We start from the raw sequence: 10,543 nt of genomic DNA, 5'->3' as shown, positions 1-10,543 counted from the left end.
AATGTGTATGGATGTAAAAATATCTACATAGCCTCTAGTCACTCCACATTTTTACAGAGCTGTAGGCTACACTGTGTTTTAATTGCTTTAAATATGCTAGTTTCATGTTTCTGTTCTTCTCTCCTTCTAAATCGTTTATACTACACATTTTTCTTCTTGTCAGCCTTACGTACTTCTATTCAGCATTGTTCTTCTGATCACTGCAATATAACTGCACAACATCTACTGTTATTCAGCATTTTCAGTTGCACTGATCTCTTGCCACAAGATGGGGGTTGCAGTTCTTTAACTCTCCTGAGAGCCACTCAATACATTTTCATTTGTAATGTATCTGCTGAGGTCTGTAGCTGATGCATAAACAACACACTGGCGTGGCCATTGGTAATCATTCATGATATTACTCATTCCTAGATCTGAGCTGGTAACACTGCACAAATAATTGTAATGTTTTAAAAAATAACCCGAGATAAGATATGTAATTAGTTTCCTGTTGCCTTGGATACTCATGCAAGGAGTGTTTGTGGTGTGCTTATGTTTCTATTTTTCTATTAGAGCTCTAGAATGACTTCTGAAATGTTGTTCTGTGTATAAATGCACACTTATTATATAACACTTCAGAATAAGGTATAGGTAAATACTAGTGGATTAAAATTAGAACAACATTTTTATATACTGGAGTTGAACATCCACACCAAAACATGTCTGTGTTTGATCATGGTGCTTTTCATCAAGTTGCTTAAACCATACAAATTTGGGTTTCTTTTCATTACACTACTCTATGTATTTTCTGCTGTCCATCAGAGGACATTTTCCCATGCAGGACTGTGGAATCTGGTACCGAAGTGAAGGGACCTGCAGGCTCACCTTATGTACTACTATGGCGCTAGCCGTCAGAAGCAGCCAGCCGCAGCCTCGTCCCGCCACAAGACAAGCCCAAGGAGTCTTATCCCATGAACGCACTGCCCCTTCCACAGTGCAACAAGATGCTGCCCTAGTGCCAGCTCATTAGAGATCCACATGCGCACCCACAGTGGTGAGAGCAAGACTTATGTATATTTATGCCACAGACAAAGGATCAAAACATGAGATCTACCTCGTTACTTGACTAGTGGTGCCTTCACAACCGTTCATTTTGACTGTTTGGTGATGAGCTCACTCTTTGACCCTCTAACTTATTGTCCCTCTTGGTCCTTCCACGGTGAGCGTCATTTGTCTGTCTCATCTGTCTGTCAGCCTTTACTACAAAAGCAAACTTGAGCGCCACCTAAGTCCACACGGACACTCTGAACGGGTTTGTCATGGCTGCGGCTTTGTCTCCACCACAAGGGACATCCTCTACGGCCATCTGGTCACCACCACATGGTTTGCCCAGCCTGGATCTCACAGTGAGGTCTACTCCCCTGGGCCTGGACTTCCAAGCTGCCCCTTTCAACTGGTACACATTTCTCATTATGTCAGCTGATTTTCAAGATTATCAATTTTGGTCATCAACTTAATCTTGACCAAACTTGAATATTTTTCCATTACCAAACCCTTCGAATGTAAGCTCTGTTATAGGTCACTAATTTTGACTTTCTTCTTCGTCTCAGTCCAGAGACTCGGGTGTTGTGCTGAAGTGTCAAGTGTGTGTGGTCACAACTCTGACTCCCTGCCCACGCTCAGCAGCATGTGCAACTCACCTAGAGTTAGGGTCCCAGCTGAAAGGATCCCACCCCTCGCCAAAGTACGCCATCATCTGTTGACCACCCCCACTAACAGCTGTCTCCCCAGAAAGGGAGCCCCCTACCTGTGTCCCTTTGCCAGACTCATCCACCCTGGTGCAAACGGCGGCTCACCACACCTCGAGACTGCAGTCCTCTTAATGCCACAACCACTGACCTAAGAATCAAAGAGGAGCCTCATTCAGACTCCGAGACAGAAGAGGAGCAAATGGAGTTAAAGGAGGATGGGAGGTAGACAGGAGCTTTGTGAAAAGGAGGGAGATCAAGAAGCAAAAGGACGACAAAGGAGGAGCAATTACCACATCTTCCTGCCAGACATTAACCTCTCCAAAGAGTCCAGCCCCCCCACCTGTGAAGCCAGAACCAACTTCCCACCCCTGGTTTCTAGCCCTGCACATTTGGGAGGCACAGGGCGTTCTTCCTGGAGAGCATGTTCTGCCTCAGTACATTTTAATCCTGAGGCAGCCATTTTGCCTCAGGCCTCGGAGATACTGGCTAAATGTCAGAGATGTGTCCACAGCCGTCTGAAACAGGGTCAGGCAGTTCCTCAGAACAACCCTGCAGCCTTCTTCTCCTCTGACCGACTGCACCTACACCCGCAGCCACTCCCCCTCATAAAGGAGCCACCTGCTTTGAGTTTGATATCACCTTCAACAAATTAACAACTTCTATGCACATAGAGGCTGTACTGCTCCAGTAGACACCATGAGAGAGTGCCACCTCAGCTTCAGGCCCTGGATCGACAAGGATGCAGCCCCACCCCAATGCCTTCCCTGGGGCACATGGCTCGTCTGCATCTCCTCAGGTGGAGGAGCAAGTAGAGCCGCCTCGTCTTCTCCTACTGACTCTGAACCTCTGCAGAAGTGGAGTAACGAATCCAAGAAGATGGTGGAGATGAAGACTGAAAACCCGGTGGCGAAGAGGGCATATCATCTTCTTCTGAAGGGAAGGTGTAGGAGGTGGAGTGTAGGTAGGAGGAAACAAGTGAGGTAGCCAAAGTCTCTAGTGGATCAGCAGAGGACCAAGAAGACGATCCCAATAGAACCTTCTGCGTGGCCTGCAACATTCTCTTCAGTCGTCATGAAACTACACTGTTCACAAACGCTTCTACGGTGCGTCACCCATGACCCATCCAACCACCGAGCTGTACACATGGCCAGGCAACCACCAGCAGCCTTCCTTCCCCAGCCCATCCGCACACGCAAGAGGAAGAAGTGACGAGATTCACATGGCCAGAACTGAAGCCTTAGCACATGCCGCTGCTGTTGCGGCTGCTGCTGCTGCACCACTGCTGCTGCTGCTTCTGCGCCATCCCCTTCTGGGCTGGCTTGGCAGTGAAGCAAGAAGTTTCTCCCCGGCTGCCAGCTCCAGCTCTGAAGGAGATGGCCCAATTGACCTCAGCAAGAGGCCCCGTCTGAGAGAGGTTTCAACGCACAGCAGTAGCAGTGCAGTATTCTCCCTGCCCTGCCTCTTACTGACTACCACAAGTGCACCGCTTGCAGTATCAGCTTCAACAGCATTGAGAACTACCTGGCTCATAAAACCTACTATTGCCCTGCCACCACCCTCCAGCCCCACACCTTAGAGCAGCTTCACAGGCTCAAGAGATCGGCCTCCACCTCTCCCAAAAGCAGCCTCAGCGAGCGCCCTGAGCTTTTGCACCCTATGGGCTAAAGCGCTACCGCCGAGTGGGTTCAGGCTCAGGCACATCATCCAGTTCTCACCCTTCTGCCTTACCGGCCTCTGATGCCACATCTTGTCCCAATACAACTCCCACACTTGCAGCCACCCCAGTAGCTGGGCCAAAGGTGTATGCGCGTGGTTCCTCTCATTGGTCTGCCATACGCCCTAACAGGCTCTCAACCAGTGCCTGATGGAGCACTTCAAGACTACCCACGGTCTGGTTGTACCATTCAGCCCACCCCAGCCAGGCATTGCAGTCAGTCGCAGCCCCGCCTTAGTCCCAGGGATGGACCTGCTGCAAACACCTCCACCACCTCGACCAGCCAGCCCAGACTGGTCTCTCGTGCTCACAGAGACCCCATCACGGCGACAAGGGTGGTTACAACTTCTCCTGTCTCCCCACCGGTCACGGCAGCCCTTCGGTGGGGTTGGGTACCTTCGCCTGTTCACCTCTTCGCGGTGTCTCCCCCAAGGGTTGCCTCTCTGACTTTATCAACCTGTGCCGAGATCCTAGGAGGTGGTGGGTTCCTCCACTTCCAGACAAGGCTGTCCCGATCATACCTCCACACCCCAGCCTGCCCCAATCCCCCCCCTAAAACCCACAGTAATCTCCCCTGTCCTGACTGGTAACTCTCGCTTCTGTCGCCTCTGCAATATCATTCAGCAACCTCTCCACATTCATTGCTCATAAAAAATACTACTGCTCCTCCCACAGTGCTGACATGTCAAGTGGCTGAGCATTTCACTTCTTCTCATGGAGGCTTTTCGTCGCCAATATGACTCTCGCTGGCATGCCATGAATGACAATGAATGACTGTTACTCACCTGGCGGGCCGCGATGCCCACTGCTCCAGAGCAGAATTGCAGGTGGTGTTACTAACAATTAACTCATGTTTCTCCTCTAATGGGTCAAAGTTTGTAGTACACTAAGAGCTGAGGACGGATGCTACCTTCACACCTTTGTGTGCCCTGTCCCCTGAGATCACTCTTTGGCTTCCTTACCCCAGTCCCCAATTCAACTTCATCTACCACTCCCAGGCCTCCCCAGTATGTTGCATCATGAGGGCATTAAAACGTTTCTGTCTCTTTCTGTCTCATTGTAGACTGTCAGTACCTAGATTCTGACTGTTGGAGGCATTTCTGACTGCTGATAATACAGGCTGATTGATGATGTGATGATTTAGATGAATCTCCAGTCTTCTCCTAGCTCTAATGTTCCAGACCTAACAGAGGAATCGTTTCTCTTTTGTAAAAGACTTGATCATGTTAATGTTTTTATTATCTGTGCATAGTTGTGATGTCTGAAAAAAAAGAATTCTATAATGCTTTGGTTTCAACACTGGCTCTTTTTTGCTTACTAGAGAAACTAAGCGTTTTTACTGAAAAACAATATGTGGTATCAATGTTACTAATTTACTGAAGGATAATATTTCAAATACTTTTTTTTTTTCTTCTTTCTTTCATATACACAAATTTTATTTTCTCTTAAAATGCAAGGGAGAAAAAAAAGTGAAATATTTACTTTTGTCCTCATGATTTCATGTCACCAGAAAACTACCTACCTGGTGTCTGAGAGTACTTGTGTTTTTTATTGTATATTTTTCATACTGTTGGAAGGAACGGGTGTGTTGAAGTGTATTTCTAAGTGTAGATATATAATCTCTCTTACAGTAACACTGAGATCACATGCAACTTTATTACGTTTGCATTTTGTATACATTGTGTCACAATTGGTTTATCTCTTCATGTAGTCTTTAATTGATGGTGAGGTCTGAAAAACCAGCACTGTTCATTTTTAATCCCCTCTTGTACCTTGCTGATGAGCAACATAATTAGTTTAGAACGTTTCCTCACTTACAGCTTTTCACATGAGAACGTTAAGGGAGCGCTTTTTGAGTTTTGAGGCCAGTGTAGGCTAGCCTTCACTTTTAGGTAAACACAATCCAAATCTTGGTTTATCTTTCCTCCATATAATGCAAAGTATGACCATCACGGACACTCCGCTTAACATTATTTGTTGCACACTGCCATTTCAACATAACTAAGGAATACAAAAACACACAAAAATGCTGTGGTGTCTAATACACATCTTAAAGATGTTATTTTTCCTTTAATTATTGTGTTTCTGTCCGGTAATGAAGGCATAGCAGGGAATGTCACATCTTAGTACAAACCTCACACAGTAGCTAGAGTTGCATGTATGTAATACCCACTCGATGTGTGTAGAGAGAGAACTATGCCTTTCCACCTCTTATGTTATTGCTCTCTCACCTCATGCACACAGAGTGGACGCTATGTTCCCATGCTTCTGTTGCAGTTGCAATACAGTGTTAGTTAGAACTGTGAAATGCTTTTTTTTCAATTATTAATTTTAATTAATATGATGCAAGTTCCCAATGTACAGTAAGATCATTAAGCTGTTTAGGGCCCTGACTTAATTTTTGAAGCTGCCAACAGCCAATATTGCATTCGATGCTGAATTTGTAACAATGTTGTCCTTTTCCTCCCCCAAATTCTAAGAAACGGAACAAGCTGGAAACATAACACTGACAATATCAGCGTATTAAGTGTTATATGTGACTGTGCAATGTGAGCTCCTCATTCATTGATTGTTCACCCCATCTGTCCATTTCCCACAACTGGAACCCAAATGTAAAAGTGTAGGATTTTTTTTAAACATAATTCAAAGTTGCTGTGTTGATTTTGGTGCTCTCTTTTGGTTTGAGGACACTGTACCAGACCCGTCTTTCTACTAAGTGTTTACAATATGTGCCGCCTATCTCTCTCATTTCAAAAGGAGAAGAAAGTCACAGAGTCATGTCAACTAGTCACAAATTAAGTAACCAATTGCTGGAAATTTTCCTTTGAACTTACTTTAACTGCACTGTGTTGTAATAAAATGTGCTGATGTTTTAGTTTTAGGGATTCTTTTGTAATCTATTTATGTATTCAGAACTTTTCCCCATCTAAAGTCCGTCACCTTGAAGGTCTTTCTGAAAGATTTGAACCCTCAACATTTTCAGTTGATAATATGTTTCTCAATGATCCTCTTATGTCCAAAACAAGAAAATCACAATGAATGTCAAAACTTTAATTTCGTATTTTTCATTCCATGCGTTCCATTACACTCTTATCCACTATGCATGGGAATTAAAAAAGTTCTGAGAGACACTGGGAGAATGGTGAGTTACTTTATTTCTAGTGGCTTCAATCTTTTCACCTACGCACAATGATTTCATGTTCCATGGGTGGAAATCCTTGACTTTTGTAGGTGCTTGATTCCCAGTATAGTCACTTAAAAATCACTTCCTTTCATAGAAAAGTTTCCATGTGCTGTTCTCTGTGATACTCTTAAATAAAGGCTGAGTGAATCATCATGCTTTTCTTTTAAAAGTTAAGTGCAGTGAGCATAGTTCCTGTAGAAGAAAAGTCTGCTCAGAGATCCAATCATGCCTCAATAATGGCAAAGTGCAGAGAAAAAACACTGGTACCTTTAGTTTGCATGGAGACTAAAATAATTAATGCATACCAACACTTTCTCACCCTGTATATATCACTTCAGTCATGTGATGTGAATTAATGTCTCCTTGTATTTAGTTGTGTATGGCAAGCCCAGATTACCCATAGCATTATGGGCACAGCCCCAGGGCCCATGCGAAGTCGGGTAATTTATCCAATCAGAATAAAACAGTTTTTTACAAAAAGTGAAGTCTGTCATTGTGTGTTGTTGTATGTCTGTTGGATGATAGGGAGAAGGCCGCATGCCCTGTGTAGATTGGCCAATGGTATAGGTAGGTGGGTGGGCGGGTTACTGATTCAGATCAGTTTTCTAAGAACATTTGAATGAATGAAAAGAATTTGTAACAGATCCTCGGTCAGATTGGTTTATCCGACTGAAAGTGTGAAAAGGAAGCGAATGAAGAGGCTGTTTTTAAAAAAATGTCCCGCAAATAAGTTTTTTTAAAAAGTGCCAAGAAGGATGAAGAGGAGGATGTCGGGAGCTAGCCAACGTTAGCCTTCTACCAGCTAAGCTCAGCCACAGCTAACAGGTATTTAACGTCCTTTGACAAAGTTATTTTTTTAAAGATTAATTTTGATAGGACAGCTGAGTGTGAAAGGGAGAGAAAGGGGAGACATGCAGGAATCGTCGTGTAAACTCTGCGTCGAGGCATAACCTCCATTGACGTGCGGTGATGTCAGTAAAAGGGTAGGCTCTGAGTTATGAAATCAGATATCCTCATTTATTGTTTAGGCTAATAATCAAAACGTTACGCAACAGCGCGGCACACGTGGTCGATAGCAAGACATTTCCAATTAATCTATCAATCAAAATCAATCTAATGTAATTATATAACACTTTACAGCAACCAGCAGGCTACGGTGCTTAACAGAATGAGTATAATGACGTCTCCAATAGAAAGAGTGAACATGAGAACAGTAAATCAGAAAAGGTCTCAAGAAACAAAAGAATGAAACTGTCCCACCACAGCTACGTATTAAAAGCCTGATTCAACAGATATGTCTTGAGTTTGGGACCTAAAAAGAGCCACCTGTAACAGTTTGAATATCGGGGGGGGGTAACTTGTTCCAGAGTCTCGGGCCCAACTGCAAAAGCCTGACCCCCCCCCCCCCCCACCGTTTATACCTGGACCTTAGGACTTCTAAACCATCTGATTTGAAGACCGCATGACAGTGTGTTCCCGCAAAGTTAAGATTTCAGACAAATACTCTGGGTGACACATTCTCTCTCTCTCTCGCTCTCTCTCTCTCTCACCACACCCACACACACACACACACACAGTTAAGTGTCCAGCATCAGAATGCAAGTTATGAAACCATCTTTGTTCTAATTATTGCACAGCGGCCAATATGTTTGTCAGTCCCAGTCGCAACAATGAAAAACCACACTGCTCAACTGAACCTGAAGGCAGGTGGCTAGCAGCATCAGTTCAATCACACTAAGCCCAAAATGTTTCTGACTTACCAATCGGTAGATTTGTACATAAAATCCATCCGACGCTTTCTCGTGAAGGCTCGTCTCAGCGTTGTAAAACTCGTCTTTACAGCGCTTTAGTTTGCATCGTCTCTGACTCGGCGAGGGCTGGAAACGTTCTGGCCCTGTCCGGTTCCGACTGGATGTTTTGATCCGTTTCAGGGTGGAAATGTGCGAAGCTGTATTGCCGGTATTAGAGTGACGGTTTTTCCTGCTTGGTTAAGCTGCGGGCAGGTTGCTCAGATCCAGGACCCGTAGAGGTCCACCGCTCACTGTTAGCACGGCCACATAGCCACAGCTTTTCTTCCATACCATTCAGTTTGAAACGATGCAGAGTATTTGTCCCTTTTGCTGCGTAGTCCATTTAAGGCTGGCTAGACCTCCATCTTGCTATTAGTTCTTTTTTGAATTAAAATCGATTTAGAGAAGTTCCTCACTGCTGTGATATCACGACACTGCTGTGATTCAGCGGACACCGCTGTTATATCGGGGACACCGCTGTGGGGCCGACACCGTGTGGGGGACACGGCTGTGATAATCGGGGGACACCGCTGTGGTATCGGGGACATTGACTGCTCAGCTGACTGTCATTCATCTTTTGACCATAGTGTTTGGCATTCAAATCACACACCTGGGCCTGTTGCACAAAACAGGATAAGGGATTAAACCACATATTCAAGTTTTCCTGGATGAATTTAGCTTTGACTCGGTTGCACAAACCAGATTGATTAAATCCCAGCCAGTAGCCATGGAGGTTTATTCTTTGCGGCTAGCCTGGTCGAGCAGGCCACCAGCCGGGTCAACAGCCAGGCCACAGCCAGGCCAACAGCCTGGAGTCTCACGTGTTCAATCAGCTGCCCTGATCCCAATAAACTGTGTTTAACAGTTATTCCGTGTCTTCTTCTGCTGTTTCTGTTTATTTTTTTAAAATGCATTAATGCCTACTGTCCTATTGTTGTCGCGGTTTCGATTAACCCTACTACAGCTGTTTAGATGTTAGAAATGGCTGCACTGGCACCCTGATGCGTACTGACTTTTCCCTTGGGAGGTAGTTGTGTAGCCGCTGCCCGGTGACCGCTGCAAGGTGACCGGTGGCCGCTGCCTGTTGACCCGCTGCAAGGTGACCGTGCAAGGTGACCGGTGGCCGCTGCCTGTGACCGCTGCAAGGTGACCGCTGCAAGGTGACCGGTGGCCCTGCCTGGTGACCGCTGCAAGGTGACCGCTGCAAGTTGACCGCTGCAAGGTGACTGGTGGCCGCTGCCTGTTGACCGCTGCCTGTTGACCGCTGCAAGGTGACCGCTGCAAGGTGACTGGTGGCCGCTGCCTGGTGCCCGCTGCAAGTGCCCGTGTTAGCCGCTGCCCGGTAGCCGCTGCCTTAGCCCTGCTGCCTGCCGCGACCTCGAGTCGCGTCGTGTCCACTCTCTCTGTAAAAGTAAGATGAGCAGCGCAGTTGTCCGTGGTCTCAGCTTCAGGTTCATAAGGACGCGCTCCGGAAATTAGGTGTGACGATATTAATGTAGTGATATTCCAGATGTAAATAATGAGAGACTGGTCAGAGAACCAATACATTCATGATTTAATTTTTCTGTTGCTTGTCCTCTCTAATAAAGGACAGTTAGTGTTACTTCTTAATATGCAGGCCTATGTTTTTATTATAGCTTACGGTTTCATAACCTTCTCCATTAGTCTTACCTGGACCAATAACGTGGCCTAAAATCGTAGGCCTACGTATGTATGGAGTTATCATTCATCACACCGAACACCACAATGCATCTTAATCTTTTTATTTTGGTGCGGTCACTTGTCAGATGATAAAAACATGAATTTGTTTACATTCTCACAGCGTGTATGAAGTCACTTACTTCTTTTTCTAGTTGTTGTCCCTCTGATGTTTCTGTGAATGAACTTATTGTACAAAGAATAGATATAGCTTATAGAATGTGTTGCATATCGTTGTAAACATGTTCTCACGTTGTGAATAAGGGTTTTGCATTAAGCCTATAGTCCGTATGGTACATTTCCCGAGAAACTATTCCCTCTGCTCACTTTTAGGCAAAGGCTAAATAATAATACATTGTATTTTATAGTTTTACGTAGTAGGCTAGTCAAGACCCTTTACAGTAAAACCAGCACATTTATCACATCA

The 10,543-nt window shown here is 45.2% G+C and overlaps 2 protein-coding genes and 1 pseudogene across 2 annotated transcripts in view; 2 read left to right on the top strand and 1 right to left on the bottom strand.

Moving 5' to 3' along the window:
* LOC116693433 (uncharacterized protein KIAA0513-like) overlaps window positions 1-10,543 on the top strand; it is a 453,101-nt gene that overhangs the window by 225,938 nt on the left and 216,620 nt on the right. The gene's annotated exons all lie outside the window — the stretch shown is intronic.
* Window positions 1-10,543, bottom strand: part of LOC116693434 (uncharacterized protein KIAA0513-like) — a 453,088-nt gene that overhangs the window by 254,108 nt on the left and 188,437 nt on the right. The gene's annotated exons all lie outside the window — the stretch shown is intronic.
* LOC116693991 (zinc finger protein ZFPM1-like) lies at window positions 779-4,141 on the top strand (annotated as a pseudogene).

The sequence above is a fragment of the Etheostoma spectabile genome, chromosome 8 (assembly GCF_008692095.1).
Source record: "Etheostoma spectabile isolate EspeVRDwgs_2016 chromosome 8, UIUC_Espe_1.0, whole genome shotgun sequence".
NCBI classification, from domain to species: domain Eukaryota; kingdom Metazoa; phylum Chordata; class Actinopteri; order Perciformes; family Percidae; genus Etheostoma; species Etheostoma spectabile.
The sequence above is the reverse complement of the archived record's forward strand: the minus strand, read 5'-3'. Positions and strand labels throughout refer to the sequence as shown.